Here is a 15,746-nt window from a genome sequence, read left to right as displayed (position 1 = left end):
GGCTATTATAAATAATGCTGCAATAACCCTTCTTAAGGAAACCTACCCAAATCATCCTTTTGAAAATTGTAAGCTCAACTCCCTCTGATCTTCCCAATTTGCTTTATCTCGCTGTTTTTTTTCCCCTCTAACATATACCACCTTCGACCATACTAGATTCTTACATTAACTACTTACTTATCCTATAGGTATTTGTTATTTTTGTTGCCTGTCTCTCCTCATGAGAATGTTTGACTCCTGAAGGGCAGGGATTTTTGTCATTTTTATTCAGTGGTATATCCCTAGAACCTAGAAAAGTGGCTGGCACATAACAGAGGATCAATAAATATGTACTAAATAAAATACAAGTTGAGTTATGTCTGTCTGTTAGGGCTTTGTGGAGGATTAGAAATGATACATAGAAAACACCCAGCACAAGACTCTGTTCCTGGCAGGTGTTCAAGCATCATTAGTAGATGTGCCTGCAAGGGATGTGGTGTGTGCGAGGTTCCAAGTTCTGCTAGCTCCACTGATGGACACACAAGACTTTCTGGGACCCACACAGGAATATGTATATCAGCCCAGAGGGACTTACACATGCTAACAATTACTCTTTGCAGAATGTATTATTATCATAATTTTCATCGGAGATGAGGTGAAAGCCTCAGAAAAATTAAATATCTTGCTCAAAGTCACACAGCTGGGCTTCTAATGGAACCACTCCCTGCTCCCAGTAAGAGGAATAATTGCACTCATTTTGCACAACTGGTGGCTCACATTTTAAAAAATGTTTCTTGCAGAAAAATTTGAAAATAAGAGCCTAAAGAAAATTAAAATCACCTACAATACCACCACCCAAAGCTAAGTACAATCAGAATTTTGGTATGTATCCTTTCAGGCTTTTATTTTAAATATAAATTATAAAGAGCTTTATTTAATAAAAGCGGACTTGTACTATAAGTATCATATATCAATTTTTTTTTAAAGAACTATATTATGGACATTTTTTCATGTCATTGCATTCAGATCAAATTCATTCTTTTGAATGGCTATATAGTATTGTATATAGCATGATGGAAAATTCTATTGCTAGAATATGATTTTTCTCCAGTTTTCCCCCCATTGCAGATACTGCTGCAGTAATCATCCTTGTACATATTACTGTTTCTGTGGGCTAGAAACCTAGAAGTGGATGTTCTAGATTGAGGGCATGAGCATTTTAAGTTTTGGTTAAGTGATCTCATTGTCCATAGTAGTTTCTCAAAAAATGTTTCTGTCCAAACTCATTTCTATACTGTATCTCTCTCTTCAGTTTGAAGAAGAGGCAAACACTTCAGCTTGAGAACATGATTTTAGAACATTTCCTCCTGAAATCCTAAATAATCAATCGATGACTGCCCCATGGCCCACTAGGGTTCTACTGGAAATCTCCCTGTAGAAACAGTAGACTCTTTGCTTAGTGAGTATCCAATGTCTACCATTAAGTATAAGGTAAACCATAAAAAAATTGTGTATGTATTTTATTCAGTGGAAGAATTTCCTTTTCCTCACTTGCTGAGTATTTTAATCAAGAATGGGTGTTGAAGCTTGTTAAATTCTTTTTCTGTATCTATTGAGATGATCAGATTATTTTTCTCTTTTATTCTGTTTAAGTGGTGAAATAAATACATTGCTTTTCAAAGGTTGAAACAACCTTACATTCTTGGGACAAAATGTACTCAGTCATGATGGATCATCTTTTTTTCTGGATTTGACTTGCTATGGTTTGCTTATGATTTTAATATCCATGTTCATGAGGGATATTCATCTGTAACTCTCTTTTCTGTAAAGGCTTTGTCAGATTTTTGTAGGAGGCTTATGGTGACCTCACACAATGTAGTGGGGCATGTTTCCTCATCCTTTACTTTCTGAAAGCAATTGCAAAAGATTGACATTTCATATTCCTTAATCTTGATAAACTTCAACAATGGAAACATCTGGACTTAGAGGCTTTTTGTGGGAAAACTGGAGATAAATCCAAGGTCTTTAACCGATAGGGCTATTTAGATTTTCTATTTTGTTGTGTCAATTTTGGTAAATTTTGTTTTTCAAGGAATTTTTCCATTTCATCTAAATTATCAAATTTATCAGCATAAACTTGTTTATAATATGTGCTTATCACTATTTTAAAGTTTGTGTGATCTGAAGTGATAACAGATCCCCAGTACAGATTATTTGTGTTTTCCTGATATAGTAACTTGTGTTTTCTCTCTTTTTTTCTTGATCAGTATTGCTAGGGGTTTTATCGATTTTATTCATCTTTACAAAGAGCCAACTTTTGGTTTTGTTAGTTTTCTTCATTGTTTTATACTTCATTTCTTTCTGCTCAAATATTTATTAGTTTCTTTCTTCTATGTGCCTAGGGTTTAATTTGCTCATTTTTCTTATGGTAGAAACTTAGATCATTAATTTTAAACCTTTCTTCTTTTCTTTAATGTTTACTTATTTGAGAGAGAGTGGGGGAAGGGCAGAGAGAGAGAGGGAGAGAGAGAATTCCAAGCAGGCACAGAGCCTGATGCAGGGCTTGATCTCATAAACTGTGAGATCATGACCTGAGCTGAAATCAAAAGTAGGATTCTTAACCAAACTGAGCCACCCAGGCGCCCCTAAACCTTTTTTCTTCTCTAATAAAGACACTACAGTGGTAATTTCCCTCTAGTGTCACTTTAGATGCATTACAAGTTTTGATATGTTGCATTTTCATTACTATTTAGTATGAAATATTTTCTTTTTTTAAGTTTATGTATTTGAGAGATAGGGAAAGTGACAGAGAGAGAGAGAGAGAGAGAGACAGAGACAGAACATGAGTGGGGGAGGGGCAGTGGCTTTTTGTTTGTCTGGAGTTTATAAATCTACCTGGAGAGTGGTTAGTCTAAGATGAGATACTCTACCATTACCAAAACCAAATACCAGTGGCACAAATTGCCTGTTTTACATCTTCCACCCTTTTGCTATTGAGATGTTTAGCTTTTCTTATTAATTTATAAACTCTTTCTCCTGAGCTCATTTCTGCATCTGCTCTGTTCATGACCTAGTTGAACCGGCTGGTAAAATGGCTCCTATTTCACATTTCTCAAAGAGATCATAAAGGATAGCCTAAGAGAACATTTACAAATGGATCAAGAACAAATACAAATACGAAATTAGAAATCACTTCATGGTGGTATCTACCAACACACTGCTATATAATCCTCTGCATTTAGAATTAATAGTGCCCTCACTGCTGGCTACACATGACACAACTTTTCCTGTCCCCAGACAATTTCATTTAGGCTATTTTTTCCCACTGTAATGTTCTATACATGATTTTAAGGCAAACAGACTTTACTCACTACAGTGTCTGTAGAACAAACATCACTGAGCATGGAGTCAAGAGACCTGGATGTTAGTCATGGTCCTCACAGTCACATCTGTATCACATCACATCACAGTCACTTTCCAAGAATCAATTTCTCCACCTTGCAAACAATCATAATGAAAGAGTATTGTGTTGTAGATAGAAGGAGGCAGGTGCAAATACCAGCAAGCTCAAGGTGTGGTGCACAGGAAGAGCTCAATGGAAACTGAGTTCTTTCTCGAGTTCTGACCTGTCCAAAAATGGACAACAGAGGTGAAGCTTCTTGGCTATGGGTGCTGCAGATTATACCATGGGAAAGATGTGCATGTGGGCGGAGGTAGCAGCCGGGCACGGGTACAGGAGAGAGCAAAGGGGATGGGGAAATTGGGACCAGAAATCTCTAACCACTGGGGTTTGCACTTGCTCACTGGAACAGTGTCAAATAATTACTGTCCTAACCCATTACATTTCAGATGGTCTACCACGAAGAATTATTGTGGGAATAGCAAGCAAATATAGGTGACTTGAACACAGCTAGTACGGTGAGCCTTGGGTTCAATTTCTGGCCTATCTTATCCACGATGCCAAGCGTTTTCACACACATGGATATTCCTGACAGTGTACCTGGTTTATAAGAGGCACTCCATAAATCCTAATATCTGAGTCTGAATCCAACCTGCTTTGCAAGTATCTTCCAATGAGCCACACAGAACTGAACCTGGGGACTCTGGACAATCTCAGCCACAAGGCTACCATGTTCCTCTGCACCTGCTGAGCTGAGTGCTGCCTTGGGTGTGTGCAGTACCTGGGTACTGGAAACGAAATCCACTTAGGTGGGAGATTTAGAGCCAGCTCTCATCTCTACCTCTCCCAGCTGTCTGACCTCTAAGGTACTGGGGACAGTATGGGATGGTGTCTCCGTCTGCTTGAGCTGTCATAAAAGAACACTATAGACAGTGGCTTAAACAATAGAAACTTAGTTTCTCACAGTTCTGGAGACTGGAAGTCCAAGATCAAGGTGCCATCGGTGTTGGTTTCTGGCAAGTCTTGTCTTCCTCACTTACAGAGGGCTACCTTTTCACTATGTCCTCACATGGCTTTTCTTCTCTGTGTGCACAGAGAGAGAACGAGAGAGTAAGAGAGAACTCTGGGGTTTCTTTCTCTTCTTATAAGGCTACACTCTGATCAGATTAAGGCCCCACCTTTATGATCTCATTTAATCTTCATTACCTCCTATAGGCCCTACCTCCAAATACAGTCATTTAGAGGTTAGAGTTTTAACATATAAGTTAGTGGGGACACAATGGGAAAGTCAGAGCCATGAAATGAAGAGGAGAGGGTCAGAGGTGGCCAAGAACAACAGAAAGAACACAGCAAACCACGGGCACGGTGAGCATGGCAGCCTGATACAGGCAGTTCTCCAGGCACTGGGCCAGTCAGTTCAGAAATAGGCATTTGGTTTGTTCCAAGATGCTGGCTATTTCTCTTGACTGAAGATCAAACCAGGCCTCTCCAGGGACAAAAGAGGCCCCCTCTGTGGCCCCACAGATCTGGCTGAAAAGCCCCCTGCCCCACACAGGGCATAGCAATCTTAGAGGGAGGTTTTGCTTTCTGCTTGGAAGAGATAAGGGAACCAACAGAGTCTGGAGAAGGGCAGAGAAGAGTGAGACATTTTAATAAAGGGCCTTTGGTAACCTCTAGTCCCAGCAAGGTAGCATGCCTGTGTTTTCACAGGCAAGAAAAAAAAAATACAGGGAGCTGAGATCATCTTATGGATCCCCCAAAATACACAAATGGGTTAATGACCAAGTTCTTCAGGGTCTAACAATCAACTGAGCAGGGCTGAGGACACCTGACATCTGAAATCTTCGAAGAATGTGCACAGACATATAGGACAAACCTGATCCAGCTTCCAGAAATCCAAAATTAAAAATGAAAGGATAACTAAGGGGGTGATTCTCTCTCTATAGTCAGACTCTCCATAGGGTTCCCTTAAGCAGTGAGCTCCCCTACTGCCATTAAAATATTATTCAATTTACAAAATGTTAATTATATCTAACTTTTTCCTGAACATGTCAATTGTGAACCTAGCTGCCCTGGTTTGACATAGATTCATTTCCTCACGTTTATTCGAGCAATTTTTGTCAGGCACTGTGCTAGGCTCAAGCATGTGGGGTGAGTAAGTCTCTTGCCTGGCCTCCAAGGGACCAGCGTTTACTAGTCAAGCTGCTGGGTGTGCGGCCAGCTGGAGCGCCATAATAAAAATGTCCACAAGTGCTCTGAGGACACAGAGAATGAGGCAGTGACTTCTGTGATGGCAATGGTGAGGACACATATCCTGGGAGCCTCAGCAGTGGAGGCAGTGCCCGAACTGGAATTTCCCCACTTGACCATTCAAGTCACAAATATTTGGTGAGCGCCTACCGTGTGTCAGGCATTGTGTTTGGGTCTGCAGTACCACAGAGATGACAGGCAAGGTTCCTGCTTTCATGGAGCCTCCAGTCTAGCCACAGAGATAGTGAACAAAAAACAAGATAATTATAGATTGTGAAATGTGAATTAGAAGAAGAGGGCAGGTGGTTCCTACGTGGGGGAGGCTTACTTTAAATCCAGTGGGTGGGGAAGCGCTTGAGGAGAGGGCATTTGGACTGACAGTTGAAGGATGATAGTAAGTCTCTTTCAAAAAAAGCTGGTAGAAGCTCTAGATACAAGAATTGGTAAGTGCAAAGGTCCTGGTGTGGGGAAGAGATCACATGTCCTGGGAACAGAAAGAGTTGCTGTGGCTAGAGTGTGCTGGGCAAGGGCAGAGGCAGAGCTGCATGGTAAAGGCCTGTCTTGCTGCTTTGGGGAACAGGGCGGGGGGTTAATTGGGAGAAGGAAACTCGACTGGGTTTTATGGTTAGAAAGATGTGCATGTCCTGTGAACACCCTTACCTCTTCCCATCTAGTTTGGGGCAACTCTCACTATCTGATTGATCCTACTGATCCCATCTTTATTGACAATGTTCATTTTTTGCTCATCATGAAGTTTTGCATGTGATATTCCTGTAATATTAAAATATGATTTATCTTACTGAGTTCTTGGCACCCCCCCTTAAATGTTGCACCTGAGGTACGCACCTCACCTTCCCCATCTCAGCTGCAGCACTGCCCCCCAAACCCCTTACCCTCTTCCTTCAATACTGAGATGTGGCTCAAAGGGTAGAGGGAGTTGGAGATGCCTCAGCTTTTCTTTTCCTGCCAAGAATTTCAACGCCCCTCTCCCACCCTGGGCACTTTTCTCAGTATGTCACCATGTGCACACAAAGACATGGCTCTTCTCCATCATCTGATCTCTGTTGGGTACAGAGGAGACCGATGACCACAGTCATCTGGGGAAACCAGCAACCAAGGAAAGCTTCAGAGTAGACAGAGTGAGAATCCAGATTCTCAGATGCCTGGCAGCAGAGGCCCCCTCTGTGGCCCCAAAGATCTGGCTGAAAAGCCCCTTGCCCCACACAGGGCAGAGCAGTCTTAGAGGGAGGTTTTGCTTTCTGCCTGGAAGAGATAAGGGAACCAACAGAGTCTGGAGAAGGGCAGAGAAGAGTGAGACATTTTAATAAAGGGCCTTTGGTAAGCTCTAGTCCCAGCAAGGTAGCATGGTAGGCAGGCATGGATTTTGATGTCTACGCCTGGCCTCCTCTGAAGCCTTGGCACACTTTCCAATAAGTATGTAAGATGCCCAGGTGAATACAAGTTCTGCATGAGAGGCTGTGCGAGGGAGGAGCCTCTTGAAGGGGAGCTCCGGCTAGGTCAGGGGACTGGGGCTCAGTTCTGTCTCACCTACTCGGCCACACCATTGCACACCTCTGCGTCTCTGTGATAAAATCCCTATAGATGCTTCCTAATTCCCTACCAGACACTGGCTCCTTAATGGCTAGGATTTGTCTTAATACTCTTAAAAAAATTTTCAGCATGCAGTATATGCCTGTACATAGTATACCCTTAATCAATTTTGATTAAATGAAATGTGGAATGATGTATAGGAAAAAACAAACCCAGCAATGGTGCAGTGAAGTCCTATACCAAGGATGGACGGGCTGAATGCACCCTGGGGCCCCTTTAAATTGTCCCTAACTCATCAATCCTTGTCTACTACTTTCTACCTTCTCAACTGGATTTCTTACTAATAAACTCCTTCATCCCATCAGAGGCTAAATTGGGAAATTCTTCTTTGTTCTTGAATAACTTTGAATAATGTCTCACATATATTTAATATACTGGAGGGAAGGTTGGATTTAGAAAAGAATATGGATTTCATGCACAACAGACCTAGACTTGGAAATTGCTATTATAGTTTTGAAGTATTATGTCACTTTTGAGTGCAAGGGATGTGTGTTCCTCTTACTCTTGCCATGGTCAGTGGGGACCTCTTTGTGGGAAATTCAGCACACAGATTTTGTGCAAACTCTTGTGCGTTCCTCATTTTAGGAGTCTTCTCTGCAGGATGTGGCATCCTTACACTCTTTTTCTGCAATTCTCTCCTCTCCTGGCTTCCACAATTAGAACTCTGATTCTCTTTCTTCCACTTGAAGTGGTTCTTTGGTTTTCTCTCTTGGTCTGCTGTCTCTGTTCCCTCCTCCTGCCCCAGGAACACTGGCATTCCCTGGGATCCTCCCCCAGGTAGGCCTCACCTTCTTCCTGCCCTGGTCTGTCACTGATCTGCCCCTGACTTCCACACCTTTCCCTTCTGCTCTCGCTTCATCCTGGGGCTCCAGGTTCATATTCCCAACCTCCTTGGACAACTCCATGCGGATTCATATTGTGCCTAAAATTAAATTTGACTGAGAAAAAAAATTGTTTTTCCTCTCCACCTTCTAACCTTCTCCCAACCTAGATTTTTTTGTCTCAGTTGATGATTTTGCCACCAATTTAGGCATCCGGGAGCAGTCTCTGATGCTTCTTGCCTGCTCATCTCTTCCAGATGGGCTATGGCTTGTTCTTGAGAATATTTCTAATCCGTCTTCCTCCTTTCCATATCCATCAGCTCTGCTCTCTTTTTTCTCTTGCAAAAACTTTGCAAATCCCCCAAATGAGTCTTCCTCCCCTAAGCCTCCTACATTTCCAATCTGTCCTCCACAGCCTGGGCCATTTCATTGCTGTTTTACCATTTAAAACCTGCTGCTAGGATCGCTGTCCTTCCCTGGCCAAATGAATGGACCCGTGCGGCCATGGAACCAGCAGGTGGCTGGGACAGTGCTGCCCCCGCACCCTTGTGCAACTCAGACTGAAGCTCCTTTACCCTTCCTGGGGAGGTGCAAGGAGGATGTAGCCTCGGTCCGCACTGCTAATGGCATGGCAGGAGCTGACAGTAAAGCTTCCTTTATTTTGCTAATTCCCACTGTAAGCTCCCACTTGAGTGGAAGCAGAAAGCCAGCTCTTAGAACCAGCGTGAGAACTAGATCTGAAAATTTCAGACACGTATGGAAATAGAAAAGTATAATAAACCCCAACGAGCCATCACGTAGCTTCAACGATTTTTAACTCATAGCTTCTCTTGTTTCTTCTCTACCCTGTGCAATCCCCCTCTCCCCACTCTGGGTTATTTTGAAGCAAACAAAACTGAAGACATTGGGTTTTCACAGAGCAAAACATCAGGGACGCAGACCCTTCGGTGATTGACAGCCTCAGTGCCCGTTTGTCCTCAGCACCTATCTGTGGGCTGGCTCTTGCGGGGAGGGCTCTGCAAGGGACTCTGGGGCTGGGCTGTGGCTAATCATAGCTCATGACCCTCTCTCTACTGTCATCTATGGGTGATACCACTCCCTCCCCGTGGGAGCTGAAGGGTAGTGGGGGCCACATGGCTGGTGTCTCCGCACTGTGGCCAGGTTCCCCACCCAAGCCCCACACCTGCCCTCTGCTGGAGGCATCTGGGGCAGCCGGCAAAGCACTACCCACCACCTCCCCAAACCAAGGTCTCATCAACAGGGTGCTCATCAGACTTTCCAGCCAAAGTTAGAATCCATCCTTGAGCTTAATGGGAGGCTGAGGGAGAAGAAGTAGCAGCACAATAAAGGGAAGGAACCCAGACTGTGAAGAGTTAAAGTAGAAAATATGGTATCTGGGTTTCTAAGGACCCCTCGGAGGGACCCAACAGTGTAGTCTGGGGCAGGAACAAGGGTGACCAAGCCACAGGTGGCATAGCGAGGGGATACTGCGCTCAGGCAGCTGGAATGCAAGGGGGTTGGGCCAGAAACTGCAGTGGTTCATTTCCCTGGGGCCTCGGCACAGCCTTTTTTGTAATCAAAAACATTTGCAGGGCTCTGGGCTCAAGATACAAATTTGCATATTGCTTTACATAAGTCAGCATATGGAGTTCGCTCACCCCTAACACCAAGAAAGGGAAATTAAATTCAATTAGATTAATTAGTACAACTGATTGCAAATTGTTTTCAGACCTAATATTAAGGGTGCCGCATGCAGGAAATACAAAATAGATGTTTTAATTGGGAGAGGGGGGAGGAAAGGAGGGAGGCAGCTTGGGCAGCCCAGCCAGGTTCACCAGAGAGGAGTGAGAGAGAAACATGAGCTGGAAGGAGGGTGCCTGAACTTCTATGGGACATCTTAGCTCCCACCTCTGCCCCCACCTATACAATTGCTACAGACTGGGAAGAGGCTGACTTCCTGAGAGGATCAAGCTTAGGCTTGGCCTCTCTCTTGCCGTTATCACTTGCAAGGCTCAATACTGAATGCTGCAATTGTAATTTCTTAAGAGGGCTTACCCAATAGTATACAAGTCCTGAGATGTCCTGAGACGTCCTGAGAACTTACAACCACCCTTGCCGTTCTTCCACAGTTCTCCCCTTCCTTCCTTTGCTGGTTTGCTTCTCTCCCTTGCTGCTTTGTTTCTTGAAATCCAGGGTAGGAGAAAGGGGCTCCAAGGAAAAAAGGTCGTGGGTGCTACGGGCAATCCCTGCTTTTGCCAGCCCTCCAGATCTGCAGCCCCTGTGAGCATAAGCCTGGCCCTGTGCGAGCTGAACTAGTCCTAACTCCCAGCCAGCCAGCCAGCCTCAGCTGCTAACTCCCCCAGGTCGGGAGTTAACCAGCCCACCCTTATCAGATATCTGCCTGGGTTCAGGGCAGATCCTCTGCCTCCCACTGGCCTGCTGGGGTCACTCAGTTGATGAAGTCGATGAGCAGCTGCCTTGCGTCCTGTGCTGAGAGGACCCCCATCAAGAGTCCCAGCTCACCCGGCTGGGGCTCCAATATCCTGCAAGCCATTCCCTTGCCCCATGGACTGCCAGCTCCCCCTGGCTTTCTCTTGCCCCCCCCCCCCCCGACAGATGACAGGAAGCGTGATGGTGCTGTGACTGGTACTCCTGCTGCTTGCCCTCATCCCACCTGCTCCTGGCTCCCCTCCCCTTCCCCAATGGCTTATGTAACTGAAGTCCCAGCACACCTAGGACTAAGGCAGCCTCAGTTTTAATAAAAAGAGACTCATCCACTCCATTTTTGCTTTCCAGTCCAGGCCCCTTTGGTGAATTAGCAGAAGGCCAGAGTACTCCCCAGAGAGCTAGAGGAGCGTAAAACGCTCTCAGTCAAATGCTATAGATGGGTTCTCTGCACCATGAGTCACAGCTGGGGCCAAAGGGATTCCTGCATGGGTCAGCAGCATCCCTGAAACTCTTTCACCTGACTCAGGTTGGAAGGATTCATTCACTTATATATTATATTCATTCATTCAATCACATATCATCTCTTGTGTGCTAAGCCCTGTGAGATAACTCTGAGGTGGACCCATACAGCCTACCTCAGGGTGGCTAGACAAGTCCAGAAATAACTAGAATGTGAGACAGAATAGGCTAAGTCTTCAAGAGAGGCATAAGCAGGTGCTAGGTTATTTAGAGGTAGGGAGAGCACTTCTGGGTGGGCAATCAAGAAAGACTTCAAAATGGTGACCATGTAAACTGGCTTTCCAGGTGGGGTAAGATGGCAGCAAGTGGGGATAGACAGAAAGGCCCACCATGGAGGGACCAGAGCAGTCCCAGGAAGAGGTGGGAGGAGTCTCACCACCCCACCCCTTCAAAGGGCAGCATTCAATTTGGCTTTAGAGTTTGGGCAGAGAAGAAGTTGACAATTTTCAAGAGCTTTGTGGGCAAAAGGCAGCCTGAGGGTACACCAGAAGAAGGAGTGGCAGAGGAGGGAGCTGGGGAAGGAGGGAGCACAGTGTAGGGGGTGGGTAGAAGTGTCAAAGACCTATTGTTCCTTCTAGAAACTTCCTCCTCTTTCCTGATACTCCCAGCTGATGGCCAAGAGGAAAGTTAGAGGGGTCCCACTCACTGCCCTCAAAAGCCAGGCTCCACTCAGTTGTGGCAACTTCTATGCACGTTTCAGGCTCCACTGGGTCCTTGCCAGCAGCTAGGGTGCCGCAATCCGGCCTCACCCTTCGTGAACCCGCTGCCTTGAGCCTCTGCGGGAGAGCAGAGGCTCTCCATCCAGGCAGTGGCCTGTTCTGCGTAATGATAAGCACGCTCCTGACATTGCTAAACGGCCGTCTACTTCTAATAAACCCCATGCTGGTGGGTGCAGCGCGAGAGGTAATAATCGCTCTTCCTGGCTCACTCAAACGGTAGTCAGGATTATAAAGGCGCATGAATCAGAGATGGCAGCCTGTAACAAAAGCTTTACCTCCAGCTGTTTTGTTCATTTTCTAAACAACAACAGAACATTCCCTCCTTCACCACCCCTCCTGCTTGTTCCTTTGTGTCTGGGATCCATTATCAGCCAAATGCATTCATCTAAACCTCCAGGCTAATACAACTTGAGGGAGGGAGGCCAGAAATGCCCCGTGTCCCATGGTTACGCACTCTTGCTCTCCTTGCTGCTGGTACCTCCCACCTGGAAAGGGATCCCAGGTTCCTCAGCTGGGCACAATTCATCTCCCCTGCTGGCTTTGTCCTTCACCTTCTTCCAAGGCTACACCTGCTCAGGAGCCCTGGCCCTATTCCTGAGGCTTAGCACCAGGCTCCCTGGGCCTCCGCCTTGTGGCCAAGACTTGGTTCCCCATCTTTTATACCTCTGTTCAAGTACCTGGGAACCTGTCTTGGTCCCTGCCTGGTGTCATGGTTGTTCTGAGGGCCTAACTACTACTACTACTTTCTTCATCTTCGTCTTCTTTTAAATTGAGGTGAAATTCACATAACATACAATTCACCATTTTAAAGTGAGCAATTCGGTAGCATTTAGTACATTCATAATGTTGTATAACCACTACTATCTTGTTCCAAAACAGTTTCATCGCTCCAAAAGGAAACTCCATGCCCATTAAAGCAGTTACTTTCCATTTTCTTCTCCCCACAGTGCCTGGTGGCCACCAATCTGCTGTCTCTATGGATTTACCAATTCTAGATATTTCCTATAAATGGAATCACACAATGTGAGAACTTTTGGGTCTGGCCCTTTGCACTTAGCATAATGTGTTCCAGGTTCATCTATACTGTAGCCTGTATTCCTTCTTCTGTCAGAATAACATCCCAATGTATACAGACAACACAATTTGTGCATCCATTCATCCGTTGGTGAACATTTGTATTCTTTCTACTCTTGGCTATAGTGAATAGTGCTGTTTATGATTATGCATATGTGTATATTTGTTTGAGTAGCTGTTTACGTTTCTTTGGGGTATATATCCAGGAGTGGATTGCCTGGGTCATATGATAAATTCTGTGCCTAACTTTTTGAGGAATCACCAAACTGTTTTCCATGGCATCTGAACTTATACATTCTCACCAGCATTGTATGAGTGTTCCAACTTCTCCACATCCTTGTCCGAACTTGTTTTCTGTTTTTGTTTTTGTTTTTGTTTTGATCACAGCCAATCCAGTGGGTGTGACGTGATTGCTCATGGCGGTTATGATCTGTAGTTCCCTAGGGACTCATCATGTTGAGCATCTTTTCATGTGCTTGTTAGCCATTTGTATGCCTTCTTCAGAGAAAGGTCTATTTAATTCCTTCATCTATTTTCTGATTGGATTGGTTGTCCTTTTGTTGATGGGTTGTAAGTGTTCTTTATATATTCTGAATACTAGGCTGTGAATACTATGATTCACAAATACTTTCTCCCATTCTATTGGTTGTCTTTTCACTTTCTTGGTGGTGTCCTTTGATGCATGAAGGCTTTGAATTCTGATGTAGTCCAATTTATCTATTCTTCCCTCATGTTGCCTGTGCTTTAGGTGTCATATCCAAGAAATCATTACCAAAATTGAGGTCATGAATATTTACCCTATGCTTTCTTCTAGGAGTTTTATGGTTTTAGCCTTTATGTCATTGATTCATTTTGAGTTAATTTTTGTATATGGTGTGAGGTAGAGATTCCTAACTTACTCCTAACTCTTGCTCTCAAGCCCATCTCAGCTCAGGATCCAACCTGGGTCCTGTAGCCTGCTGGTCATTGTCCCTGATGGCAGCATAGTTCAGTGTTTCTTGCTCTGGATTATGTGTTGGTCCAGGACACCCTTCTATTCTGTTCAGCCTCCATGCTGTGGGTTGCTCGTCTGCACTGTAACTTCTTCCCCAGGATTGGCCACCATGAGAGAGGACTTCTTGGCTGACCAGTGAGGTCTGTTCCTCCAGCTTCAGTCTTGTTCTTGTTGTAGGTCTAACCCAGGCCCTCCAATCTCTCCCCTGAGACTGAGCAATCCTGCTATTGTATCAGATTGCTCCAGCAGTCTCTTGTGACAAAATCAAGTTTCTCCAATAAAGTGCAGTTGCTAAGGGTATGGACTGGAACTGTGACCATATCCCAGCCCAACCACTAACCACAAGGGTGACTACAGAGAACTATTTAACCTTTCTGTGCCTCAGTTCCCTCATCTGTATCCATTTACTTCACAGGGTTGATAGGGCCTTTATCTGAGTTCGAATATAAAAAGGGTTATGAAAAGTGGCCAGCCCTTGATAAAACCTCCATGAGTGTCAGCTCTCCTTAAGAATGTCTAAAAACACCACTGGTCCCTGGGCAGCACATTACAACTGACCAGAATGACATTTTAGCACGGATGAGCTCCTTGTCCTAGGTCCAAGGTCAGAAGGAGGTTACCTACCTGGCCAAGGAGGACAATAAACCTATCCATGTCAATAGCCACAGAGAACAACCACACACAAGGAAGGAAGGAAGGAAAGGAGGAGGAACTACAGGGCCCCAAACCAATTTGGCTGGTTGTGAAATTCTGTTGGTGCCTCCAGGTTACATGAGCCTACAACCAATTCAGATGCATCATACCTGTGATCTAATAAAAGCAACAGAAAGCAGGAACTGATTTTGCTGAGCTGTCCTGGGTTGTTCTGGTTTTTCCCCCCCCCCCTGATTTGCCTGCTATTGAGTCCTGGGGGAATCTTGTTATCCCTGATGTAATCTAGTGGCAGGTTTGTATCCTGGGGCCAGAATCACAAAGGTCCCCTAGAGTCACCTGTAAGGAAGCCTGGGAGGAGGACCCTTCCCCATAACCACCCTCCTGGCTGTGTCCTTTACAGAGTTGCAGATGACTCATCCCCAGGAGGGAGGTTAGCCACCCGGATTTATTATCTGTCTGAACAGGCTCTGTGCTGCACGACCAAAATAAAAGGGGAAAAAAATAGAGGTGTCTCAGCAAAATTGGCTGAATCAGAGTTAACAAGAAAATCTTGTAACTAATGATCAGAAATTAAAATGTACTCAGGAGCTTTACTTTTAACTGAATCGCAGGGTGGCAGGGTGATACTGTGCAGAATAGCGCAACTCTTATATTTTGCCGGCAGCTAAGGGCAGACTGTTCGCAGCTTGTCTAGGTGGGAGGCTGGTGCCCCATCAACCTGGGCTATCACTTCCGGACGAGAACTTCCCTCTCCCCTCATCCCAGCCCTCGACTCCTCTCAAGTAGAATGTGCCTTACCTTTCCATGCACCTCTGGGGTTACAGTCTGTATCTCATTTGATTCTCACGACAGCCTCACGGTATCGGTGAAACACCCTAATCCCACACCTCTCCATTTTACAGAGGTGAACGCTGAGGTGCAGAGAGGTTCTGCAAGTGTAGGGCCTGATGAAGGATTCGGGTTTTTGAACCGTTAGAATTCCTGTACAAAGGCATCCTTGGAAACAGTTAAATAATCTCCGGTAGTTTCACTTTTCCATAAACCTAGATTTTCATGTACTTCGCACTTAAAAGGCTATGCGCTGCAGCAAGCTGGCAGATATGGGAGTCTGAAGTGCAAACGCATGGTTATTTTCTATATTTTAAATGTTAACAATGGCTTTCATTAGAACCGAAGTCAAATATTTTCTTGTTTGCCTAACTCTAAAAGCACTTAATTTTTACAAAGTAATTCAGATCTGGGGCTGCAGCGAACCATGAATATTTTCAGTCTCTGAG

The sequence above is a fragment of the Panthera uncia genome (assembly GCF_023721935.1).
Source record: "Panthera uncia isolate 11264 chromosome A3 unlocalized genomic scaffold, Puncia_PCG_1.0 HiC_scaffold_12, whole genome shotgun sequence".
In the NCBI taxonomy this organism is placed as follows: Eukaryota; Metazoa; Chordata; class Mammalia; order Carnivora; family Felidae; genus Panthera; species Panthera uncia.
This window is presented reverse-complemented; position numbering follows the sequence as displayed.